This window comes from Bombina bombina, chromosome 12, assembly GCF_027579735.1.
Source record: "Bombina bombina isolate aBomBom1 chromosome 12, aBomBom1.pri, whole genome shotgun sequence".
Classification (NCBI taxonomy): domain Eukaryota; kingdom Metazoa; phylum Chordata; class Amphibia; order Anura; family Bombinatoridae; genus Bombina; species Bombina bombina.
In genome coordinates this window covers 158,082,967-158,110,550 of record NC_069510.1, presented here as the reverse complement: position 1 = coordinate 158,110,550, position 27,584 = coordinate 158,082,967, and the positions used below count along the sequence as shown (strand labels likewise).

Here is a 27,584-nt window from a genome sequence, read left to right as displayed (position 1 = left end):
ACAGCTGTATCTATAGCTTCTATTGCTATACACTGTGTCTGCTGTAAGGTGAGAGCCTATGGTACTGATAACTGTAATGTATACAGCTGTATCTATAGCTTCTATTGCTATACACTGTCTGCTGTAAGGTGAGAGTCTATGGTACTGATAACTGTAATGTATACATCTGTATCTATAGCTTCTATTGCTATACACTGTGTCTGCTGTAAGGTGAGAGCCTATGGTACTGATAACTGTAATGTATACAGCTGTATCTATAGCTTCTATTGCTATACACTGTCTGCTGTAAGGTGAGAGCCTATGGTACTGATAACTGTAATGTATACATCTGTATCTATAGCTTCTATTGCTATACACTGTGTCTGCTGTAAGGTGAGAGCCTATGGTACTGATAACTGTAATGTATACAGCTGTATCTATAGCTTCTATTGCTATACACTGTGTCTGCTGTAAGGTGAGAGCCTATGGTACTGATAACTGTAATGTATACTGCTGTATCTATAGCTTCTATTGCTATACACTGTCTGCTGTAAGGTGAGAGCCTATGGTACTGATAACTGTAATGTATACTGCTGTATCTATAGCTTCTATTGCTATATACTGTCTGCTGTAAGGTGAGAGCCTATGGTACTGATAACTGTAATGTATACATCTGTATCTATAGCTTCTATTGCTATACACTGTGTCTGCTGTAAGGTGAGAGCCTATGGTACTGATAACTGTAATGTATACAGCTGTATCTATAGCTTCTATTGCTATACACTGTCTGCTGTAAGGTGAGAGTCTATGGTACTGATAACTGTAATGTATACATCTGTATCTATAGCTTCTATTGCTATACACTGTGTCTGCTGTAAGGTGAGAGCCTATGGTACTGATAACTGTAATGTATACAGCTGTATCTATAGCTTCTATTGCTATAGACTGTGTCTGCTGTAAGGTGAGAGCCTATGGTACTGATAACTGTAATGTATACAGCTGTATCTATAGCTTCTATTGCTATACACTGTGTCTGCTGTAAGGTGAGAGCCTATGGTACTGATAACTGTAATGTATACAGCTGTATCTATAGCTTCTATTGCTATACACTGTGTCTGCTGTAAGGCGAGAGCCTATGGTACTGATAACTGTAATGTATACAGCTGTATCTATAGCTTCTATTGCTATACACTGTCTGCTGTAAGGTGAGAGTCTATGGTACTGATAACTGTAATGTATACAGCTGTATCTATAGCTTCTATTGCTATACACTGTGTCTGCTGTGTCTGCTGTAAGGTGAGAGCCTATGGTACTGATAACTGTAATGTATACAGCTGTATCTATAGCTTCTATTGCTATACACTGTCTGCTGTAAGGTGAGAGCCTATGGTACTGATAACTGTAATGTATACAGCTGTATCTATAGCTTCTATTGCTATACACTGTGTCTGCTGTAAGGTGAGAGCCTATGGTACTGATAACTGTAATGTATACAGCTGTATCTATAGCTTCTATTGCTATACACTGTGTCTGCTGTAAGGTGAGAGCCTATGGTACTGATAACTGTAATGTATACAGCTGTATCTATAGCTTCTATTGCTATACACTGTGTCTGCTGTAAGGTGAGAGCCTATGGTACTGATAACTGTAATGTATACAGCTGTATCTATAGCTTCTATTGCTATACACTGTGTCTGCTGTAAGGTGAGAGCCTATGGTACTGATAACTGTAATGTATACAGCTGTATCTATAGCTTCTATTGCTATACACTGTGTCTGCTGTAAGGTGAGAGCCTATGGTACTGATAACTGTAATGTATACAGCTGTATCTATAGCTTCTATTGCTATACACTGTCTGCTGTAAGGTGAGAGTCTATGGTACTGATAACTGTAATGTATACAGCTGTATCTATAGCTTCTATTGCTATACACTGTGTCTGCTGTAAGGTGAGAGCCTATGGTACTGATAACTGTAATGTATACAGCTGTATCTATAGCTTCTATTGCTATACACTGTGTCTGCTGTAAGGTGAGAGCCTATGGTACTGATAACTGTAATGTATACAGCTGTATCTATAGCTTCTATTGCTATACACTGTGTCTGCTGTAAGGTGAGAGCCTATGGTACTGATAACTGTAATGTATACCAGCTGTATCTATAGCTTCTATTGCTATACACTGTCTGCTGTAAGGTGAGAGTCTATGGTACTGATAACTGTAATGTATACAGCTGTATCTATAGCTTCTATTGCTATACACTGTGTCCTGCTGTAAGGTGAGAGCCTATGGTACTGATAACTGTAATGTATACAGCTGTTATCTATAGCTTCTATTGCTATACACTGTGTCTGCTGTAAGTGAGAGCCTATGGTACTGATAACTGTAATGTATACAGCTGTATCTATAGCTTCTATTGCTATACACTGTCTCTGTAAGGTGAGAGCCTATGGTACTGATAACTGTAATGTATACAGCTGTATCTATAGCTTCTATTGCTATACACTGTGTCTGCTGTAAGGTGAGAGCCTATGGTACTGATAACTGTAATGTATACTGCTGTATCTATAGCTTCTATTGCTATACACTGTGTCTGCTGTAAGGTGAGAGCCTATGGTACTGATAACTGTAATGTATACAGCTGTATCTATAGCTTCTATTGCTATACACTGTGTCTGCTGTAAGGTGAGAGCCTATGGTACTGATAACTGTAATGTATACAGCTGTATCTATAGCTTCTATTGCTATACACTTGTCTGCTGTAAGGTGAGAGCCTATGGTACTGATAACTGTAATGTATACAGCTGTATCTATAGCTTCTATTGCTATACACTGTGTCTGCTGTTAAGGTGAGAGCCTATGGTACTGATAACTGTAAATGTATACAGCTGTATCTATAGCTTCTATTGCTAGTACTCTGTGTCTGCTGTAAGGTGAGAGTCTATGGTACTGATAACTGTAATGGTATACAGCTGTATCTATAAGCGTTCTATTGCTATACACTGTTCTGCTGTAAGGTGAGAGCCTATGGAAACTGATAACTAATGTATACAGCTCTATCTATAGCTTCTATGCTATACACTGTGTCTGCTGTAAGGGTGAGAGGGCCTATGGTACTGATAATGTAATGTATACAGCTGTATCTATAGCTTCTATTGCTGATACCACTGTGTCTGCTGTAAGTGAGAGCCTATGGTACTGATAACTGTAATGTATACAGCTGTATCTATAGGCTTCTATTGCTATACACTGTGTCTGCTGTAAGGTGAGGAGCCTAGGTACTGATAACTGAATGTAGACTGCTGTATCTATAGCTTCTATGCTATATACACTGTGTCTGCTGTAAGCGAGAGCCTATGGTACTGATAACTGTAATGTATACAGCTTATCTATAGCTTCTATTGCTATACACTGTGGTGCTGTAAGGTGAGAGCCTATGGTACTGATAACTGTAATGTATACAGCTGTATCTATAGCTTCTATTGCTATACACTGTGTCTGCTGTAAGGTGAGAGTCTATGGTACTGATAACTGTAATGTATACAGCTGTATCTATAGCTTCTATTGCTATACACTGTGTCTGCTGTAAGGTGAGAGCCTATGGTACTGATAACTGTAATGTATACTGCTGTATCTATAGCTTCTAATGCTATACACTGTGTCTGCTGTAAGGTGAGAGCCTATGGTACTGATAACTGTAATGTATACAGCTGTATCTATAGCTTCTATTGCTATACACTGTGTCTGCTGTAAGGTGAGAGCCTATGGTACTGATAACTGTAATGTATACAGCTGTATCTATAGCTTCTATTGCTATACACTGTGTCTGCTGTAAGGTGAGAGCCTATGGTACTGATAACTGTAATGTATACAGCTGTATCTATAGCTTCTATTGCTATACACTGTGTCTGCTGTAAGGTGAGAGCCTATGGTACTGATAACTGTAATGTATACAGCTGTATCTATAGCTTCTATTGCTATACACTGTGTCTGCTGTAAGGTGAGAGCCTATGGTACTGATAACTGTAATGTATACAGCTGTATCTATAGCTTCTATTGCTATACACTGTCTGCTGTAAGGTGAGAGCCTATGGTACTGATAACTGTAATGTATACAGCTGTATCTATAGCTTCTATTGCTATACACTGTGTCTGCTGTAAGGTGAGAGGCCTATGGTACTGATAACTGTAATGTATACAGCTGTATCTATAGCTTCTATTGCTATACACTGTGTCTGCTGTAAGGTGAGAGCCTATGGTACTGATAACTGTAATGTATACAGCTGTATCTATAGCTTCTATTGCTATACACTGTGTCTGCTGTAAGGTGAGAGCCTATGGTACTGATAACTGTAATGTATACAGCTGTATCTATAGCTTCTATTGCTATACACTGTGTCTGCTGTAAGGTGAGAGCCTATGGTACTGATAACTGTAATGTATACAGCTGTATCTATAGCTTCTATTGCTATACTGTCTGCTGTAAGGTGAGAGCCTATGGTACTGATAACTGTAATGTATACAGCTGTATCTATAGCTTCTATTGCTATACACTGTGTCTGCTGTAAGGTGAGAGCCTATGGTACTGATAACTGTAATGTATACAGCTGTATCTATAGCTTCTATTGCTATACACTGTCTGCTGTAAGGTGAGAGTCTATGGTACTGATAACTGTAATGTATACAGCTGTATCTATAGCTTCTATTGCTATACACTGTGTCTGCTGTAAGGTGAGAGCCTATGGTACTGATAACTGTAATGTATACAGCTGTATCTATAGCTTCTATTGCTATACACTGTCTGCTGTAAGGTGAGAGCCTATGGTACTGATAACTGTAATGTATACAGCTGTATCTATAGCTTCTATTGCTATACACTGGTCTGCTGTAAGGTGAGAGCCTATGGTACTGATAACTGTAATGTATACAGCTGTATCTATAGCTTCTATTGCTATACACTATGTCTGCTGTAAGGTGAGAGCCTATGGTACTGATAACTGTAATGTATACTGCTGTATCTATAGCTTCTATTGCATATACACTGTCTGCTGTAAGGTGAGAGCCTATGGTACTGATAACTGTAATGTATACAGCTGTATCTATAGCTTCTATTGCTATACACTGTGTCTGCTGTAAGGTGAGAGCCTATGGTACTGATAACTGTAATGTATACAGCTGTATCTATAGCTTCTATTGCTATACACTGTGTCTGCTGTAAGGTGAGAGGCCTATGGTACTGATAACTGTAATGTATACAGCTGTATCTATAGCTTCTATTTGCTATACACTGTGTCTGCTGTAAGGTGAGAGCCTATGGTACTGATAACTGTAATGTATACAGCTGTATCTATAGCTTCTATTGCTATACACTGTCTGCTGTAAGTGGAGAGCCTATGGTACTGATAACTGTAATGTATACAGCTGTATCTATAGCTTCTATTGCTATACACTGTCTGCTGTAAGGTGGAGAGCCTATGGTACTGATAACTGTAATGTATACAGCTGTATCTATAGCTTCTATTGCTATACACTGTGTCTGCTGTAAGGTGAGAGCCTATGGTACTGATAACTGTAATGTATACAGCTGTATCTATAGCTTCTATTGCTATACACTGTGTCTGCTGTTAGGTGAGAGGCCTATTGTACTGATAACTGTAATGTATACAGCTGTATCTATAGCTTCTATTGCTATACACTGTTCTGCTGGTACAGGTGAGAGCCTATGGTACTGATAACTGTAATGTATACAGCTGTATCTATAGCTTCTATTGCTATACACTGTGTCTGCTGTAAGGTGAGAGCCTATGTTACTGATAACTGTAATGTATACAGCTGTATCTATAGCTTCTATTGCTATACACTGTGTCTGCTGTAAGGTGAGAGCCTATGGTACTGATAACTGTAATGTATACTGCTGTATCTATAGCTTCTATTGCTATACACTGTGTCAGCTGTATCTATAGCTTCTATTGCTATACACTGTGTCTGCTGTAAGGTGAGAGCCTATGGTACTGATAACTGTAATGTATACAGCTGTATCTATAGCTTCTATTGCTATACACGGTCTGCTGTAAGGTGAGAGCCTATGGTACTGATAAACGGAATGTATACTGCTGTATCTATAGCTTCTATTGCTATACACTGTGTCTGCTTCTATTGCTATACACTGTGTCAGCTGTATCTATAGCTTCTATTGCTATACACTGTGTCTGCTGTAAGGTGAGAGCCTATGGTACTGATAACTGTAATGTATACAGCTGTATCTATAGCTTCTATTGCTATACACTGTGTCTGCTGTAAGGTGAGAGCCTATGGTACTGATAACTGTAATGTATACAGCTGTATCTATAGCTTCTATTGCTATACACTGTGTCTGCTGTAAGGTGAGAGCCTATGGTACTGATAACTGTAATGTATACAGCTGTATCTATAGCTTCTATTGCTATACACTGTCTGCTGTAAGGTGAGAGTCTATGGTACTGATAACTAATGTATACAGCTGTATCTATAGCTTCTATTGCTATACACTGTGTCTGCTGTAAGGTGAGAGCCTATGGTACTGATAACTGTAATGTATACAGCTGTATCTATAGCTTCTATTGCTATACACTGTGTCTGCTGTAAGGTGAGAGCCTATGGTACTGATAACTGTAATGTATACAGCTGTATCTATAGCTTCTATTGCTATACCACTGTGTCTGCTGTAAGGTGAGAGCCTATGGTACTGATAACTGTAATGTATACAGCTGTATCTATAGCTTCTATTGCTATACACTGTGTCTGCTGTAAGGTGAGAGCCTATGGTACTGATAACTATAATGTATACAGCTGTATCTATAGCTTCTATTGCTATACACTGTGTCTGCTGTAAGGTGAGAGCCTATGGTATGATAACTGTAATGTATACAGCTCATATCTACTAGCTTCTATTGCTATTCACTGTGTCTGCGTGTAGGTTGGAGCCTTGGTATGTTAACTGTAATGCTATAAATCTTTAATCTTTAGCTTCTATTGCTATTACACTGTGTTGCTGTAAGATGAGAGCCTATGTACTGCATAACTGTAATGATTAATTACAGCTGTATCTATAGCTTCTATTGCTATACACTTGTGTCTGCTGTAAGGTGAGAGCTATGGTACTGATAAATAATGTATACTGCTCGTATCTATAGCTTCTATTGCTATACACGTGTCTGCTGTAAGGTGAGAGCCTATGGTACTGATAACTGTAATGTATACCAGCTGTATCTATAGCTTCTATTGCTATACACTGAGTTCTGCTGTAAGGTGAGAGCCTATGGTACTGATAAACTGTAATGTATACAGCTGTATCTATACGCTTCTATTGCTATACACTGGTCTGCTGTAAGGTGAGAGCCTATTGGTACTCGATAACTGTAATGTATACAGCTGTATCTATAAGCTTCTATTGCTATACACTGTGTCTGCTGTAAGGTGAGAGCCTATGGTACTGATAAAGTAATGTATACAGCTGTATCTATAGCTTCTATTGCTATACACTGTGTCTGCTGTAAGGTGAGAGCCTATGGTACTGATAACTGTAATGTATACTGCTGTATCTATAGCTTCTATTGCTATACACTGTGTCTGCTGTAAGGTGAGAGCCTATGGTACTGATAACTAAATGTATACAGCTGTATCTATAGCTTCTATTGCTATACACTGTGTCTGCTGTAAGGTGAGAGCCTATGGTACTGATAACTGTAATGTATACAGCTGTATCTATAGCTTCTATTGCTATACACTGTGTCTGCTGTAAGGTGAGAGCCTATGGTACTGATAACTGTAATGTATACAGCTGTATCTATAGCTTCTATTGCTATACACTGTGTCTGCTGTAAGGTGAGAGCCTATGGTACTGATAACTGTAATGTATACAGCTGTATCTATAGCTTCTATTGCTATACACTGTGTCTGCTGTAAGGTGAGAGCCTATGGTACTGATAACTGTAATGTATACAGCTGTATCTATAGCTTCTATTGCTATACACTGTGTCTGCTGTAAGGTGAGAGCCTATGGTACTGATAACTGTAATGTATACAGCTGTATCTATAGCTTCTATTGCTATACACTGTCTGATGTAAGGTGAGAGTCCTATGGTACTGATAACTGTAATGTATACAGCTGTATCTATAGCTTCTATTGCTATACACTGTGTCTGCTGTAAGGTGAGAGCCTATGGTACTGAAAACTGTAATGTATACAGCTGTATCTATAGCTTTCTATTGCTATACACTGTGTATGCTGTAAGGTGAGAGCCTATGGTACTGATAACTGTATGTATACAGCTGTATCTATAGCTTTCTATTGCTATACACTGTGTCTGCTGTAAGGTGTGAGAGCCTATGGTACTGATAACTGTAATGTATACAGCTGTATCTATAGCTTCTATTGCTATACACTGTGTCTGCTGTAAGGTTGAGAGCCTATGGTACTGATAACTGTAATGTATACAGCTGTATCTATAGCTTCTATTGCTATACACTGTGTCTGCTGTAAGGTGAGAGCCTATGGTACTGATAACTGTAATGTATACAGCTGTATCTATAGCTTCTATTGCTATACACTGTGTCTGCTGTAAGGTGAGAGGCCTATGGTACTGATAACTGTAATGTATACAGCTGTATCTATAGCTTCTATTGCCTATACACTGTGTCTGCTGTAAGGTGAGAGCCTAATGGTACTGATAACTGTAATGTAAACAGCTGTATCCTATAGCTTCTATTGCTATACACTGTGGTCTGCTGTAAGGCGAGAGCCTATGGTACTGATAACTGTAATGTATACGAGCTGTATCTATAGCTTCTATTGCTATACACTGTGTCTGCTGTAAGGTGAGAGGCCTTTGGTACTGATAACTGTAATGTATACAGCTGTATCTATAGCTTCTATTGCTATACACTGTGTCCTGCTGTAAGGTGAGAGCCTATGGTACTGATAACTGTAATGTATACAGCTGTATCTATAGCTTCTATTGCTATACACTGTGTCTGCTGTAAGGTGAGAGCCCTATGGTACTGATAACTGTAATGTATACAGCTCGTATCTATAGCTTCTATTGCTATACACTGTGTCTGCTGTAAGGTGAGAGCCTATGGTACTGATAACTGTAATGTATACTGCTGTATCTATAGCTTCTATTGCTATACACTGTGTCTGCTGTAAGGTGAGAGCCTATGGTACTGATAACTGTAATGTATACAGCTGTATCTATAGCTTCTATTGCTATACACTGTGTCTGCTGTAAGGTGAGAGCCTATGGTACTGATAACTGTAATGTATACAGCTGTATCTATAGCTTCTATTGCTATACACTGTGTCTGCTGTAAGGTGAGAGCCTATGGTACTGATAACTAATGTATACAGCTGTATCTATAGCTTCTATTGCTATACACTGTGTCTGCTGTAAGGTGAGAGTCTATGGTACTGATAACTGTAATGTATACAGCTGTATCTATAGCTTCTATTGCTATACACTGTGTCTGCTGTAAGGTGAGAGCCTATGGTACTGATAACTGTAATGTATACAGCTGTATCTATAGCTTCTATTGCTATACACTGTCTGCTGTAAGGTGAGAGCCTATGGTACTGATAACTGTAATGTATACAGCTGTATCTATAGCTTCTATTGCTATACACTGTGTCTGCTGTAAGGTGAGAGCCTATGGTACTGATAACTGTAATGTATACAGCTGTATCTATAGCTTCTATTGCTATACACTGTGTCTGAGCTGTAAGGTGAGAGCCTATGGTACTGATAACTGTAATGGCTACAGCTTATCTATAGCTTCTATTGCTATACACTGGTCTGCTGTAAGGTGAGAGCCTATGGTACTGATAACTGTTAATGTATACAGCTGTATCTATAGCTTCTATTGCTATACACTGTGTCCTGGCTGTAAGGTGAGAGCCTATGGTACTGATAACTGTAATGTATACAGCTGTATCTATAGCTTCTTTTGCTATACACTGTGTCTGCTGTAAGGTGAGAGCCTATGGTACTGATAACTGTAATGTATACAGCTGTATCTATAGCTTCTATTGCTATACACTGTCTGCTGTAAGGTGAGAGCCTATGGTACTGATAACTGTAATGTATACAGCTGTATCTATAGCTTCTATTGCTATACACTGTGTCTGCTGTAAGGGTGAGAGCCTATGGTACTGATAACTGTAATGTATACAGCTGTTCTATAGCTTCTATTGCTATACACTGTGTCTGCTGTAAGGTGAGAGCCTATGGTACTGATAACTGTAATGTATACAGCTGTATCTATAGCTTCTATTGCTATACACTGTGTCTGCTGTAAGGTGAGAGCCTATGGTACTGATAACTGTAATGTATACAGCTGTATCTATAGCTTCTATTGCTATACACTGTGTCTGCTGTAAGGTGAGAGCCTATGGTACTGATAACTGTAATGTATACAGCTGTATCTATAGCTTCTAATGCTATACACTGTGTCTGCTGTAAGGTGAGAGCCTATGGTACTGATAACTGTAATGTATACAGCTGTATCTATAGCTTCTATTGCTATACACTGTGTCTGCTGTAAGGTGAGAGCCTATGGTACTGATAACTGTAATGTATACAGCTGTATCTATAGCTTCTATTGCTATACACTGTGTCTGCTGTAAGGTGAGAGCCTATGGTACTGATAACTGTAATGTATACAGCTGTATCTATAGCTTCTATTGCTATACACTGTGTCTGCTGTAAGGTGAGAGCCTATGGTACTGATAACTGTAATGTATACAGCTGTATCTATAGCTTCTATTGCTATACACTGGTCTGCTGTAAGGTGAGAGCCTATGGTACTGATAACTGTAATGTATACAGCTGTATCTATAGCTTCTATTGCTATACACTGTGTCTGCTGTAAGGTGAGAGCCTATGGTACTGATAACTGTAATGTATACAGCTGTATCTATAGCTTCTATTGCTATACACTGTGTCTGCTGTAAGGTGAGAGCCTATGGTACTGATAACTGTAATGTATACAGCTGTATCTATAGCTTCTATTGCTATACACTGTGTCTGCTGTAAGGTGAGAGCCTATGGTACTGATAACTGTAATGTATACAGCTGTATCTATAGCTTCTATTGCTATACACTGTGTCTGCTGTAAGGTGAGAGCCTATGGTACTGATAACTGTAATGTATACATCTGTATCTATAGCTTCTATTGCTATACACTGTGTCTGCTGTAAGGTGAGAGCCTATGGTACTGATAACTGTAATGTATACAGCTGTATCTATAGCTTCTATTGCTATACACTGTGTCTGCTGTAAGGTGAGAGCCTATGGTACTGATAACTGTAATGTATACAGCTGTATCTATAGCTTCTATTGCTATACACTGTGTCTGCTGTAAGGTGAGAGCCTATGGTACTGATAACTGTAATGTATACAGCTGTATCTATAGCTTCTATTGCTATACACTGTCTGCTGTAAGGTGAGAGCCTATGGTACTGATAACTGTAATGTATACAGCTGTATCTATAGCTTCTATTGCTATACACTGTGTCTGCTGTAAGGTGAGAGCCTATGGTACTGATAACTGTAATGTATACAGCTGTATCTATAGCTTCTATTGCTATACACTGTGTCTGCTGTAAGGTGAGAGCCTATGGTACTGATAACTGTAATGTATACAGCTGTATCTATAGCTTCTATTGCTATACACTGTGTCTGCTGTAAGGTGAGAGCCTATGGTACTGATAACTGTAATGTATACAGCTGTATCTATAGCTTCTATTGCTATACACTGTGTCTGCTGTAAGGTGAGAGCCTATGGTACTGATAACTGTAATGTATACAGCTGTATCTATAGCTTCTATTGCTATACACTGTGTCTGCTGTAAGGTGAGAGCCTATGGTACTGATAACTGTAATGTATACAGCTGTATCTATAGCTTCTATTGCTATACACTGTCTGCTGTAAGGTGAGAGTCCTATGGTACTGATAACTGTAATGTATACAGCTGTATCTATAGCTTCTATTGCTATACACTGTTCTGCTGTAAGGTGAGAGCCTATGGTACTGATAACTGTAATGTATACAGCTGTATCTATAGCTTCTATTGCTATATACTGTGCTGCTGTAAGGTGAGAGCCTATGGTACTGATAACTGTAATGTATACAGCTGTATCTATAGCTTCTATTGCTATACACTGTGTCTGCTGTAAGGTGAGAGCCTATGGTACTGATAACTGTAATGTATACAGCTGTATCTATAGCTTCTATTGCTATACACTGTGTCTGCTGTAAGGTGAGAGTCTATGGTACTGATAACTGTAATGTATACAGCTGTATCTATAGCTTCTATTGCTATACACTGTGTCTGCTGTAAGGTGAGAGCCTATGGTACTGATAACTGTAATGTATACTGCTGTATCTATAGCTTCTAATGCTATACACTGTGTCTGCTGTAAGGTGAGAGCCTATGGTACTGATAACTGTAATGTATACTGCTGTATCTATAGCTTCTAATGCTATACACTGTCTGCTGTAAGGTGAGAGCCTATGGTACTGATAACTGTAATGTATACTGCTGTATCTATAGCTTCTATTGCTATACACTGTGTCTGCTGTAAGGTGAGAGTCTATGGTACTGATAACTGTAATGTATACAGCTGTATCTATAGCTTCTATTGCTATACACTGTGTCTGCTGTAAGGTGAGAGCCTATGGTACTGATAACTGTAATGTATACAGCTGTATCTATAGCTTCTATTGCTATACACTGTGTCTGCTGTAAGGTGAGAGCCTATGCTGGTACTGATAACTGTAATGTATACAGCTGTATCTATAGCTTCTATTGCTATACACTGTGTCTGCTGTAAGGTGAGAGCCTATGGTACTGATAACTAATGTATACAGCTGTATCTATAGCTTCTATTGCTATACACTGTGTCTGCTGTAAGGTGAGAGCCTATGGTACTGATAACTGTAATGTATACAGCTCTATCTATAGCTTCTATTGCTATACACTGTGTCTGCTGTAAGGTGAGAGCCTATGGTACTGATAACTGTAATGTATACAGCTGTATCTATAGCTTCTATTGCTATACACTGTGTCTGCTGTAAGGATGAGAGCCTATGGTACTGATAACTGTAATGTATACAGCTGTATCTATAGCTTCTATTGCTATACACTGTGTCTGCTGTAAGGTGAGAGCCTATGGTACTGATAACTAATGTATACAGCTGTATCTATAGCTTCTATTGCTATACACTGTGTCTGCTGTAAGGTGAGAGCCTATGGTACTGATAACTGTAATGTATACAGCTCTATCTATAGCTTCTATTGCTATACACTGTGTCTGCTGTAAGGTGAGAGCCTATGGTACTGATAACTGTAATGTATACAGCTGTATCTATAGCTTCTATTGCTATACACTGTGTCTGCTGTAAGGTGAGAGCCTATGGTACTGATAACTGTAATGTATACAGCTGTATCTATAGCTTCTATTGCTATACACTGTGTCTGCTGTAAGGTGAGAGCCTATGGTACTGATAACTGTAATGTATACAGCTGTATCTATAGCTTCTATTGCTATATACTGTCTGCTGTAAGGTGAGAGCCTATGGTACTGATAACTGTAATGTATACAGCTGTATCTATAGCTTCTATTGCTATACACTGTCTGCTGTAAGGTGAGAGCCTATGGTACTGATAACTGTAATGTATACAGCTGTATCTATAGCTTCTATTGCTATACACTGTGTCTGCTGTAAGGCGAGAGCCTATGGTACTGATAACTGTAATGTATACAGCTGTATCTATAGCTTCTATTGCTATACACTGTCTGCTGTAAGGTGAGAGCCTATGGTACTGATAACTGTAATGTATACAGCTGTATCTATAGCTTCTATTGCTATACACTGTGTCTGCTGTAAGGTGAGAGCCTATGGTACTGATAACTGTAATGTATACAGCTGTATCTATAGCTTCTATTGCTATACACTGTGTCTGCTGTAAAGGTGAGAGCCTATGGTACTGATAACTGTAATGTATACAGCTGTATCTATAGCTTCTATTGCTATACACTGTGTCTGCTGTAAGGTGAGAGCCTATGGTACTGATAACTGTAATGTATACTGCTGTATCTATAGCTTCTATTGCTATACACTGTGTCTGCTGTAAGGTGAGAGCCTATGGTACTGATAACTGTAATGTATACAGCTGTATCTATAGCTTCTATTGCTATACACTGTCTGCTGTAAGGTGAGAGCCTATGGTACTGATAACTGTAATGTATACAGCTGTATCTATAGCTTCTATTGCTATACACTGTGTCTGCTGTAAGGTGAGAGCCTATGGTACTGATAACTGTAATGTATACAGCTGTATCTATAGCTTCTATTGCTATACACTGTGTCTGCTGTAAGGTGAGAGCCTATGGTACTGATAACTGTAATGTATACAGCTGTATCTATAGCTTCTATTGCTATACACTGTGTCTGCTGTAAGGCGAGAGCCTATGGTACTGATAACTGTAATGTATACAGCTGTATCTATAGCTTCTATTGCTATACACTGTGTCTGCTGTAAGGTGAGAGCCTATGGTACTGATAACTGTAATGTATACAGCTGTATCTATAGCTTCTATTGCTATACACTGTGTCTGCTGTAAGGTGAGAGCCTATGGTACTGATAACTGTAATGTATACAGCTGTATCTATAGCTTCTATTGCTATACACTGTGTCTGCTGTAAGGTGAGAGCCTATGGTACTGATAACTGTAATGTATACAGCTGTATCTATAGCTTCTATTGCTATACACTGTCTGCTGTAAGGTGAGAGCCTATGGTACTGATAACTGTAATGTATACAGCTGTATCTATAGCTTCTATTGCTATACACTGTCTGCTGTAAGGTGAGAGTCTATGGTACTGATAACTGTAATGTATACTGCTGTATCTATAGCTTCTATTGCTATACACTGTCTGCTGTAAGGTGAGAGCCTATGGTACTGATAACTGTAATGTATACAGTTGTATCTATAGCTTCTATTGCTATACACTGTGTCTGCTGTAAGGTGAGAGCCTATGGTACTGATAACTAATGTATACAGCTGTATCTATAGCTTCTATTGCTATACACTGTGTCTGCTGTAAGGTGAGAGCCTATGGTACTGATAACTGTAATGTATACAGCTGTATCTATAGCTTCTATTGCTATACACTGTCTGCTGTAAGGTGAGAGCCTATGGTACTGATAACTGTAATGTATACAGCTGTAGCTATAGCTTCTATTGCTATACACTGTGTCTGCTGTAAGGTGAGAGCCTATGGTACTGATAACTAATGTATACAGCTGTATCTATAGCTTCTATTGCTATACACTGTGTCTGCTGTAAGGTGAGAGCCTATGGTACTGATAACTAATGTATACAGCTGTATCTATAGCTTCTATTGCTATACACTGTGTCTGCTGTAAGGTGAGAGCCTATGGTACTGATAACTGTAATGTATACAGCTGTATCTATAGCTTCTATTGCTATACACTGTGTCTGCTGTAAGGTGAGAGCCTATGGTACTGATAACTGTAATGTATACAGCTGTATCTATAGCTTCTAATGCTATACACTGTGTCTGCTGTAAGGTGAGAGTCTATGGTACTGATAACTGTAATGTATACAGCTGTATCTATAGCTTCTATTGCTATACACTGTCTGCTGTAAGGTGAGAGCCTATGGTACTGATAACTAATGTATACAGCTGTATCTATAGCTTCTATTGCTATACACTGTGTCTGCTGTAAGGTGAGAGCCTATGGTACTGATAACTGTAATGTATACAGCTCTATCTATAGCTTCTATTGCTATACACTGTGTCTGCTGTAAGGTGAGAGCCTATGGTACTGATAACTAATGTATACAGCTGTATCTATAGCTTCTATTGCTATACACTGTGTCTGCTGTAAGGTGAGAGCCTATGGTACTGATAACTAATGTATACAGCTGTATCTATAGCTTCTATTGCTATACACTGTCTGCTGTAAGGTGAGAGCCTATGGTACTGATAACTGTAATGTATACAGCTGTATCTATAGCTTCTATTGCTATACACTGTGTCTGCTGTAAGGTGAGAGCCTATGGTACTGATAACTGTAATGTATACAGCTGTATCTATAGCTTCTAATGCTATACACTGTGTCTGCTGTAAGGTGAGAGTCTATGGTACTGATAACTGTAATGTATACAGCTGTATCTATAGCTTCTATTGCTATACACTGTCTGCTGTAAGGTGAGAGCCTATGGTACTGATAACTAATGTATACAGCTGTATCTATAGCTTCTATTGCTATACACTGTGTCTGCTGTAAGGTGAGAGCCTATGGTACTGATAACTGTAATGTATACAGCTCTATCTATAGCTTCTATTGCTATACACTGTGTCTGCTGTAAGGTGAGAGCCTATGGTACTGATAACTGTAATGTATACTGCTGTATCTATAGCTTCTATTGCTATACACTGTGTCTGCTGTAAGGTGAGAGCCTATGGTACTGATAACTGTAATGTATACAGCTGTATCTATAGCTTCTATTGCTATACACTGTGTCTGCTGTAAGGTGAGAGCCTATGGTACTGATAACTGTAATGTATACATCTGTATCTATAGCTTCTATTGCTATACACTCTGCCTGGGCATAAGATGTTATTAACTGGGGTGTGAGGGGAGGCAGGAGCACTTAGGAATATACAATTAGACTTGTTATTCACTAACAATAAGAACATATAGGGGTAGTGCAAATCGCTAGTATATACATTTTGCCTGTTGGTTTTGTGGAATTATAATCCTAGGTTCTACAGATCATTGTGCTGACATTTAAACATTACAGAGTCATGTGCAACAAGTGGTTAATGTCACAGAAATGATCACTGAGTTGTTACTGCCTAGTGCTATGATGCGTTCTATCTAAAGAAAGTATTTATACATTGTTTTATTTTATTAACTGATTTTGTTCAATAGTTGTCCCTGACAGCCAGTGAGCACTAGATCCAATATTCACTATGGCATGAAATGAAACTGTTAGTATTTATTGCATGTGTCTTAAAGGGTGTGCATGTGTCTTAAAGGGTGTGCATGTGTCTTAAAGGGACATGAAAGACAAACTGTTTTAAGATTCAGACAGAACATAACATTTAAACAACATTCCAATTTACTTTTATTATCAAATGTGCTTAATTATCTTATCTTTTGTTGAAAAAGCAGCAATGCACTACAGGGAACTAGCGGAACACTTGGAGTTAGCCAATGGCAAGAAGCATATATGTGCAGCCACCAATCAGCAGCTTGCTCTCAGTAATGCATCAGCCTATCTAGATATGCTTTTCAACAAAGGGTACCAGGAGAACAAAGTCAATTTGATTATAGAATTGGAAAGGTTTTATTTGAATTGTCTGCTCTTTCTGAGTCACGCAAGCTTAATTTTGACTTTCATATACATTTAAACTAAAACAGATTTCACTTAAAGGGCCATAAAATTTGAAAAACTCTGATTAGATCAGTGGTGTTTTCAGCTTGGCACCTGTAGTACTTCTACTATGTGTTTAACCCTGCAACTACTGGTCCAATAAGCACCAATCGTACGACTCCACTGTGTAACTAGCGCTGCTGATTAGATCAGTGGTGTTTTCAGCTTGGGACCTGTAGTACTTCTACTATGTGTTTAACCCTGCAACTACTGGTCCAATAAGCACTAATCTTACGACTCCACTGTGTAACTAGCGCTGCTGATTAGATCAGTGGTGTTTTCAGCTTGGGAACTGTAGTACTTCTACTATGTGTTTAACCCTGCAACTACTGGTCCACTAAGCACTAATCTTACGACTCCACTGTGTAACTAGCGCTGCTGATTAGATCAGTGGTGTTTTCAGCTTGGGACCTGTAGTACTTCTACTATGTGTTTAACCCTGCAACTACTGGTCCAATAAGCACTAATCTTACGACTCCACTGTGTAACTAGCGCTGCTGATTAGATCAGTGGTGTTTTCAGCTTGGGAACTGTAGTACTTCTACTATGTGTTTAACCCTGCAACTACTGGTCTAATAAGCACTAATCGTACGACTCCACTGTGTAACTAGCGCTGCTGATTAGATCAGTGGTGTTTTCAGCTTGGGACCTGTAGTACTTCTACTATGTGTTTAACCCTGCAACTACTGGTCCACTAAGCACTAATCTTACGACTCCACTGTGTAACTAGCGCTGCTGATTAGATCAGTGGTGTTTTCAGCTTGGGACCTGTAGTACTTCTACTATGTGTTTAACCCTGCAACTACTGGTCCACTAAGCACTAATCTGACGACTCCACTGTGTAACTAGCGCTGCTGATTAGATCAGTGGTGTTTTCAGCTTGGGACCTGTAGTACTTCTACTATGTGTTTAACCCTGCAACTACTGGTCCACTAAGCACTAATCTGACGACTCCACTGTGTAACTAGCGCTGCTGATTAGATCAGTGGTGTTTTCAGCTTGGGACCTGTAGTACTTCTACTATGTGTTTAACCCTGCAACTACTGGTCCACTAAGCACTAATCTGATGACTCCACTGTGTAACTAGCGCTGCTGATTAGATCAGTGGTGTTTTCTGCTTGGCACCTGTAGTACTTCTACTATGTGTTTAACCCTGCAACTACTGGTCCAATAAGCACTAATCGTACGACTCCACTGTGTAACTAGCGCTGCTGATTAGATCAGTGGTGTTTTCAGCTTGGGACCTGTAGTACTTCTACTATGTGTTTAACCCTGCAACTACTGGTCCAATAAGCACTAATCGTACGACTCCACTGTGTAACTAGCGCTGCTGATTAGATCAGTGGTGTTTTCAGCTTGGGACCTGTAGTACTTCTACTATGTGTTTAACCCTGCAACTACTGGTCCACTAAGCACTAATCTGACGACTCCACTGTGTAACTAGCGCTGCTGATTAGATCAGTGGTGTTTTCAGCTTGGGACCTGTAGTACTTCTACTATGTGTTTAACCCTGCAACTACTGGTCCAATAAGCACTAATCGTACAACTCCACTGTGTAACTAGCGCTGCTGATTAGATCAGTGGTGTTTTCTGCTTGGCACCTGTAGTACTTCTACTATGTGTTTAACCCTGCAACTACTGGTCCACTAAGCACTAATCTGACGACTCCACTGTGTAACTAGCGCTGCTGATTAGATCAGTGGTGTTTTCTGCTTGGCACCTGTAGTACTTCTACTATGTGTTTAACCCTGCAACTACTGGTCCACTAAGCACTAATCGTACGACTCCACTGTGTAACTAGCGCTGCTGATTAGATCAGTGGTGTTTTCAGCTTGGGACCTGTAGTACTTCTACTATGTGTTTAACCCTGCAACTACTGGTCCAATAAGCACTAATCTGACGACTCCACTGTGTAACTAGCGCTGCTGATTAGATCAGTGGTGTTTTCAGCTTGGGAACTGTAGTACTTCTACTATGTGTTTAACCCTGCAACTACTGGTCTAATAAGCACTAATCGTACGACTCCACTGTGTAACTAGCGCTGCTGATTAGATCAGTGGTGTTTTCAGCTTGGGAACTGTAGTACTTCTACTATGTGTTTAACCCTGCAACTACTGGTCCAATAAGCACTAATCGTACGACTCCACTGTGTAACTAGCGCTGCTGATTAGATCAGTGGTGTTTTCTGCTTGGCACCTGTAGTACTTCTACTATGTGTTTAACCCTGCAACTACTGGTCCACTAAGCACTAATCTGACGACTCCACTGTGTAACTAGCGCTGCTGATTAGATCAGTGGTGTTTTCTGCTTGGCACCTGTAGTACTTCTACTATGTGTTTAACCCTGCAACTACTGGTCCACTAAGCACTAATCGTACGACTCCACTGTGTAACTAGCGCTGCTGATTAGATCAGTGGTGTTTTCAGCTTGGGACCTGTAGTGCTATTTGGGGCCCGAGCGGTAATTCTATTGTGGTTTTAACCCCTTTTGCTCTAGCCAATTGGAGCATGTCATTTTTCGACTTATGTCCCTTTAACCATTTTATACAATAAATGTGATATATTTTTTATTACAATTTCCCTTACAATTTTCTAGCTTGCCTATGTAAAATAGTAAAACAATTTTACCCATAGTTTCCCTACTGACCAATAAGAGAATAACATTAGTGGATCCAATATTCTGGGATTAGGCAGAATCCAATAAATCAAAAATAATATCCAGAACCTCGAGCAAACACACCGACATGATTGGTCTTGGAACATATCCGTTCACACCGTCTGTAGTGTTCATGTGACAGCTAACGTCAAAAAGACAAAAATATCTAATTGTTCAATTTACATTACCTATCAGCAAAAACTGCGCCATATTAGAAGTAATACAAAATAAAACATTCAAATAGACCCAGAAACCTCTAAATGGGTTTTTAGAAATGAAATAACCAGTAAGGGCTCGATTTAATCTAGCAGGGGCGGACTGGGGCGACAGCGAACATATTCACCCCAGCTCGCCTCTGGTGCACAGCAAACCGCTGGCGGAATTTAATATTGCACGCGAGCGCTATTTTGCACTCCTGTGCAGCACCGCCCCTACCTGCGCACAGCCAATCATGCACGGGCAGGAGTTGTCAATCTCTCCGGTCAGACGAGAGTCGCAGAGAGGCGAAGGGCTTGATAAATCGAGCCCTAAAACCAACTTGAAAATGAACCCTTCCTAAATTGCTGGCTCTGCTAATCTTAATTATCAAATTGATTCCCTTTCCACCCTATACTCTCCATCTCTCTCCTCCCCAGACAATTTGCAGATTCTTCCTGAAGAACAAGAAACGCCCCCCAGAAAGCAATCCGTTGTGTTTATCCTCACCCCCTCCCCCTAGTTTCCCTAAAAGGAAGATTTGGTTTTTGTTTTGTTTCTGGGAGGTGGGAGACGGTGATAATAAAAAGTCTGAGATTATAAAAAATCATTTTCATGTATTTTAAAGAGATATTGAAATGCGTTTTTTGCATATAAAAGAAATCATTCTAACAAACGAGTTACTGCTGATTTTTTAGTTAAAGAAACTAACAGATTGTTTGAGCCAAAATAGTAAATTATTTTTTTTAAACAAACGGAGCTGCCTAGGGGAAACTGGCAATAAGAGTTTTTTACTGAAAAAGTCTGAGATTAGATAAACAGTTTTTATAGTAAACAACCTAAGCTTTTTATGTAAAATGTTTATGCATAATGAAACTATTTAGCAATATACTTTAATTATTTATTTTACCCCTTTTCATGTAATTGAGTGCTTAAAAATGTGTTTGTTTTTTATTATAAGAACTTGAATGGCAGCCTGCTGACTTCTCAAGGCTAACCCTGCTACATATCTTTCACTTATTTGCTTTCACTGATAACAACAAACGTTATATACTAACATTATAACCGTGACTAGCCTTGTCTGCAGACTAAAGACCGGATTGGCTCCTGGTGGGTGGAGTTTGTTTTAAAAATATTTAGACTTGGCTGAAAAGTTATTCTACAGTAACACAACAGAAATGTAATTACAAGGTGTTTACTGTCCCTTTTAAGCGTGAAAATTCAATTCAGTTCAATTAGAGGGACATAAAGTTTTTCTTTGTTGCATCTAAAAGAATTTATATTAGTTTGTTTTATATAAAAAAACAACAAATGAACAACTGTATTTAACAATAAAAAATAAAACTTATAAGTTAAAGGAACAGGAAACAAAATGATTCTTTAATGAGTCAGGCAGAGCGTGAACAAATTTCCAATTTACTTTTTTTATTATCAAATCTTCTTGGTATTGTTTGTTTAAATCTGTGTTTCTCAACCTTTTTGTAGCAATTACTCCTATGGCACCATTTGTGCCCTCCCTTAGTACCTTTACAGTAACACGTAATGATTATTAGAGGGTACCGTTACCTTTACAGTAACACGTAATGATTATTAGAGGGTACCGTTACCTTTACAGTAACACGTAATGATTATTAGAGGGTATTGTTACCTTTACAGTAACACGTAATGATTATTAGAGGGTACCGTTACCTTTACAGTAACACGTAATGATTATTAGAGGGTACCGTTACCTTTACAGTAACACGTAATGATTATTAGAGGGTACCGTTACCTTTACAGTAACACGTAATGATTATTAGAGGGTATTGTTACCTTTACAGTAACACGTAATGATTATTAGAGGGTACCGTTACCTTTACAGTAACATGTAATGATTATTACAGGGTACCGTTACAGTAACACGTAATGATTATTAGAGGGTATCGTTACCTTTACAGTAACACGTAATGATTATTAGAGGGTACCGTTACCTTTACAGTAACACGTAATGATTATTAGAGGGTACCGTTACCTTTACAGTAACACGTAATGATTATTAGAGGGTATCGTGCGTATACCCAGAATGTGACAAACTGCTATCGGTTATATATATCTAGCATTTCTTCCTGGATGGCCTCGCACCACCTAAAAATCAATATATCCAAGACTGAGCTCCTTCTAATCCCCCCTCTAATTCTACCCCGGTTTCTAACTTTTCAATCACTGTTGGCGGCACCACTATCTCCCCATCACCCGCTGCCTCCGTGTCACACTTGACTCCAATCTGTCCTTCATACCCCACATCCGACTGCTCTCTTCATCCTGCCGCAACCACCTACGCAATATCTCCAAAATGCGTCCGTTTCTGAGTGCTGAAACTACTAAACAGCTAATCCACTCCCTAGTAATTTCCCGACTTGACTACTGTAACAACCTACTAACTGGCCTCCCTCTCTTCCGCCTCTCCCCTCTTCAATCCATCCTAAATGCCTCTGCTAGGCTTATCCACCTCTCCCGACGCTCTGTATCCGCTGCACCCCTCTGTGAGTCCCTTCACTGGCTCCCCACTCACAGCAGAATTATCACCCTCACCTACAAAGCCCTCACCAATTGTTTTGTTAAACTTTGTCTGGTGTCTTATATTGTATTGTACTTTTATCTTTGTACCCATGGGCAGCGCTGTGCAATCTGTTGGCGCTTTTATACATAAAGAATAATAATACCTGCTGTAACGACAGGGTGTCCTTCAGTTTATTTATTATCCTTGTACCCATGGGCAGCGCTGTGCAATCTGTTGGCGCTTTATACATAAAGAATAATAATACCTGCTGTAACGACAGGGTGTCCTTCAGTTTATTTATTATCCTTGTACCCATGGGCAGCGCTGTGCAATCTGTTGGCGCTTTATACATAAAGAATAATAATACCTGCTGTAACGACAGGGTGTCCTTCAGTTTATTTATTATCCTTGTACCCATGGGCAGCGCTGTGCAATCTGTTGGCACTTTATACATAAAGAATAATACTACCTGCTGTAACGACAGGGTGTCCTTCAGTTTATTTATTATCCTTGTACCCATGGGCAGCGCTGTGCTGTGCAATCTGTTGGCGCTTTATACATAAAGAATAATAATACCTGCTGTAACGACAGGGTGTCCTTCAGTTTATTTATTATCCTTGTACCCATGGGCAGCGCTGTGCTGTGCAATCTGTTGGCACTTTATACATAAAGAATAATACTACCTGCTGTAACGACAGGGTGTCCTTCAGTTTATTTATTATCCTTGTACCCATGGGCAGCGCTGTGCTGTGCAATCTGTTGGCGCTGTATACATAAAGAATAATAATACCTGCTGTAACGACAGGGTGTCCTTCAGTTTATTTATTATCCTTGTACCCATGGGCAGCGCTGCGGAATCTGTTGGCGCTTTATAAATAAAGAATAATAATACCTGCTGTAACGACAGGGTGTCCTTCAGTTTATTTATTATCCTTGTACCCATGGGCAGCGCTGCGGAATCTGTTGGCGCTTTATACATAAAGAATAATAATACCTGCTGTAACGACAGGGTGTCCTTCAGTTTATTTATTATCTTTGTACCCATGGGCAGCGCTGTGCAATCTGTTGGCGCTTTATAAATAAAGAATAATAATACCTGCTGTAACGACAGGGTGTCCTTCAGTTTATTTATTATCTTTGTACCCATGGGCAGCGCTGTGCAATCTGTTGGCGCTTTATACATAAAGAATAATAATACCTGCTGTAACGACAGGGTGTCCTTCAGTTTATTTATTATCCTTGTACCCATGGGCAGCGCTGTGCAATCTGTTGGCGCTTTATAAATAAAGAATAATAATACCTGCTGTAACGACAGGGTGTCCTTCAGTTTATTTATTATCCGTGTACCCATGGGCAGCGCTGTGCAATCTGTTGGCGCTTTATACATAAAGAATAATACTACCTGCTGTAACGACAGGGTGTCCTTCAGTTTATTTATTATCCTTGTACCCATGGGCAGTGCTGCGGAATCTGTTGGCGCTTTATAAATAAAGAATAATAATACCTGCTGTAACGACAGGGTGTCCTTCAGTTTATTTATTATCCTTGTACCCATGGGCAGCGCTGCGGAATCTGTTGGCACTTTATAAATAAAGAATAATAATACCTGCTGTAACGACAGGGTGTCCTTCAGTTTATTTATTATCCTTGTACCCATGGGCAGCGCTGCGGAATCTGTTGGCGCTTTATACATAAAGAATAATAATACCTGCTGTAATGACAGGGTGTCCTTCAGTTTATTTATTATCCTTGTACCCATGGGCAGCGCTGCGGAATCTGTTGGTGCTTTATAAATAAAGAATAATAATACCTGCTGTAACGACAGGGTGTCCTTCAGTTTATTTATTATCTTTGTACCCATGGGCAGCGCTGTGCAATCTGTTGGCGCTTTATACATAAAGAATAATAATATATTTTATTTTGAGGGGGGATTTAATTTAAAATCTAGTTTTACTGAATACAAATGCACCAACTCTTTGTAACTATTAAAGGGACCGTAAAGAAATAATAAAACGTAACGTTTATGATTCAGATGTAACACGCACTTTTAAACAACTTTGCAATTTAATTCTATGATCCAAATTTGCTTTGTTCTCTTGATATCATTTGTTGAAATGTATGACTAGGTAGCCTCAGGAGCAGCAATGCACTTCTGGGAGGCGGGAGCTAGCTGCTGGTGGCTGCACATATGCCTCTTTCCATTGGTTCAACTGACGTATTCAGCTTTCTCCCAGTGCTATTTACTTTACCTGGCACATATCACCATGGCATAATGTCCTTGTGATATGTCACTGGGGCACTATATCTGGCACACATCTCTGTGACACTTTCACCATGGCATAATGTCCTTGTGATATGTCACTGGGGCACTATATCTGGCACACATCTCTGTGACACTTTCACCATGACATAATGTCCTTGTGATATATCACTGGGGCACTATATCTGGCACACATCTCTGTGACACTTTCACCATGGCATAATGGCCTTGTGATATGTCACTGGGGCACTATATCTGGCACACATCTCTGTGACACTTTCACCATGGCATAATGTCCTTGTGATATGTCACTGGGGCACTATATCTGGCACACATCTCTGTGACACTTTTTCACCATGGCATAATGTCCTTGTGATATGTCACTGGGGCACTATATCTGGCACACATCTCTGTGACACTTTCACCATGGCATATTGTCCTTGTGATATGTCACTGGGGCACTATATCTGGCACACATCTCTGTGACACTTTCACCATGGCATATTGTCCTTGTGATATGTCACTGGGGCACCATATCTGGCACACATCTCTGTGACACTTTCACCATGGCATAATGTCCTTGTGATATGTCACTGGGGCACTATATCTGGCACACATCTCTGTGAATCTTTCACCATGGCATAATGTCCTTGTGATATGTCACTGGGGCACTATATCTGGCACACATCTCTGTGACACTTTCACCATGGCATAATGTCCTTGTGATATGTTACTGGGACACTATATCTGGCACACATCTCTGTGACACTTTCACCACGGCATAATGTCCTTGTGATATGTCACTGGGGCACTATATCTGGCACACATCTCTGTGACACTTTCACCACGGCATAATGTCCTTGTGATATGTCACTGGGGCACTATATCTGGCACACATCTCTGTGACACTTTCACCATGGTATATTGTCCTTGTGATATGTCACTGGGGCACCATATCTGGCACACATCTCTGTGACACTTTCACCATGGCATAATGTCCTTGTGATATGTCACTGGGGCACTATATCTGGCTCGCATCTCTGTGACACTTTCACCATGGCATAATGTCCTTGTGATATGTCACTGGGGCACTATATCTGGCTCGCATCTCTGTGACACTTTCACCATGGCATAATGTCCTTGTGATATGTCACTGGGGCACCATATCTGGCACACATCTCTGTGACACTTTCACCATGGCATAATGTCCTTGTGATATGTCACTGGGGCACCATATCTGGCACACATCTCTGTGACACTTTCACCATGGCATAATGTCCTTGTGATATGTCACTGGGGCACTATATCTGGCACACATCTCTGTGACACTTCTTCACCATGACATAATGTCCTTGTGATATGTCACTGGGGCACTATATCTGGCACACATCTCTGTGACACTTTCACCATGACATAATGTCCTTGTGATATGTCACTGGGGCACTATATCTGGCACACATCTCTGTGACACTTCTTCACCATGGCATAATGTCCTTGTGATATGTCACTGGGGCACTATATCTGGCACACATCTCTGTGACACTTTCACCATGGCATAATGTCCTTGTGATATATCACTGGGGCACTATATCTGGCACACATCTCTGTGACACTTTCACCATGACATAATGTCCTTGTGATATGTCACTGGGGCACTATATCTGGCACACATCTCTGTGACACTTTCACCATGACATAATGTCACTGGGGCACTATATCTGGCACACATCTCTGTGACACTTTCACCATGACATAATGTCCTTGTGATATGTCACTGGGGCACTATATCTGGCACACATCTCTGTGACACTTTCACCATGGCATAATGTCCTTGTGATATGTCACTGGGACACTATCTGGCACATCTCTGTGACACTTCTTCACCATGGCATAATGTCCTTGTGATATGTCACTGGGGCACTATATCTGGCACACATCTCTGTGACACTTTCATCATGGCATAATGTCCTTGTGATATGTCACTGGGGCACTATATCTGGCACACATCTCTGTGACACTTCTTCACCATGACATAATGTCCTTGTGATATGTCACTGGGGCACTATATCTGGCACACATCTCTGTGACACTTCTTCACCATGGCATAATGTCCTTGTGATATGTCACTGGGGCACTATATCTGGCACACGTCTCTGTGACACTTTCACCATGGCATAATGTCCTTGTGATATGTCACTGGGGCACTATATCTGGCACACATCTCTGTGACACTTTCACCATGGCATAATGTCCTTGTGATATGTCACTGGGGCACTATATCTGGCACACATCCCTGTGACACTTTATCATAGTTCAGCTAGCTCCCAGTAGCTAATTGCTGCTTCTTCAACAAAGGATACCAAGAGAATGAAGAACATTTGATAATAGAAGTAAATTCAAAAGTTGCTTAAAACTGTATCTTCTATGTCCCTTTAAACGCATTATGCT

At 39.8% G+C, this 27,584-nt stretch overlaps 1 protein-coding gene across 1 annotated transcript in view; it reads left to right on the top strand.

Annotated features, from left to right (window-relative positions):
- Nucleotides 1-27,584, top strand: part of LOC128642715 (keratin, type I cytoskeletal 18-like) — a 138,532-nt gene that overhangs the window by 1,103 nt on the left and 109,845 nt on the right. The window lies entirely within an intron of this gene.